The following is a 1,102-nucleotide window of genomic DNA, read 5'->3' on the forward strand; positions in this document are numbered from 1 at the left end:
AGTTATTTCTTTGATAATGAAATGCGAATCGTAACCGGATAAATTGTGGAAGACCACAGGAATATAATATAAATTTTTATAATTTAAATTACAGTTCGAATGCGCGGGACCTCTATATCTTCCGGTCAAATGGCAGTGATCGCGTACTCTATCGTCACCCTGTGCGAACGGTTTTTGGCATATGTGGCAATGCGTCGCGCTACGGTATGCCCTCCACTGTTCCTTCGACAATTTTTCCATTGGGACATTATTGGACAACTTTTCTTTTACATGTTGTGATAACACTTTGAGTTGCTCGACGAACCACGTGATGCAATCTTTATCGCGACGAGATTGGTATGTGGACAATGAATCGTCGTACGAGCAACGCACGTAATATCCGACGCTAAATACTTCATGATGTTGATACGCATATGTAGACGTTATCGAATCCTTGTCCATCTTCTCCAGAGTGCACTCCAAGTCGGCGTATACGACAAACGGTACACGTTCCTTACTGTTGTAATTTTTGAAGGTTAGCCACTTGTCCTCACTCGGTAATCTGATCGCGCAGTCGTTCATCTCTCCACAGTCCACAATGTGAGCTTCCAACCTTTGACTCGAATTGAAGTAATGCAAGCATCTGGAAAAATATTTTTTTATATTATTCATAACTTATTATGTAATTTAAAAATTATTATTATGTAAAAATTATACATACCGATCACAGAAATATTTTTTTCCATTGTGCTTAGTCAACTGCGTGCTTATGAGGCGGGACATATTTTTTATCCACGCAAAATGGCCCACATCGTCGTCTCCCTGAACGTATAGCAAATTGATGTGCTTTTCCTTCTTCCGGGTGGTAAGCTGTATCGGTAAGATTTCCTTATTCTCAATGCAATATACGCTGATTGAGATATCGTTTGAATGTTCAAACTTTTTAATCTGATTAAGCGTCACGGGAAACTCAATGTCTTGCACGTTTAGTTCCGTTATATGTATAATCGGGATACGACGATTCTCGGTCTGCGTGTCTTTCAGCTGGATGCAGAGCAGCCACCACTGACCGCGCGAAACACGCATTGTCCATAGATTGCACGTTAACTACCGCTTTCTTCAG

The 1,102-nt window shown here is 40.7% G+C and overlaps 1 pseudogene; it reads right to left on the reverse strand.

Moving 5' to 3' along the window:
* Window positions 1–21: 21 nt before the first annotated feature.
* LOC105560678 lies at window positions 22–1,096 on the reverse strand (annotated as a pseudogene).
* Between the last annotated feature and the right edge of the window lie 6 nt (window positions 1,097–1,102).

This window comes from Vollenhovia emeryi, unplaced genomic scaffold (genome assembly GCF_000949405.1).
Source record: "Vollenhovia emeryi isolate VEMERY1.0 unplaced genomic scaffold, V.emery_V1.0 DF951380.1, whole genome shotgun sequence".
NCBI lineage: Eukaryota > Metazoa > Arthropoda > Insecta > Hymenoptera > Formicidae > Vollenhovia > Vollenhovia emeryi.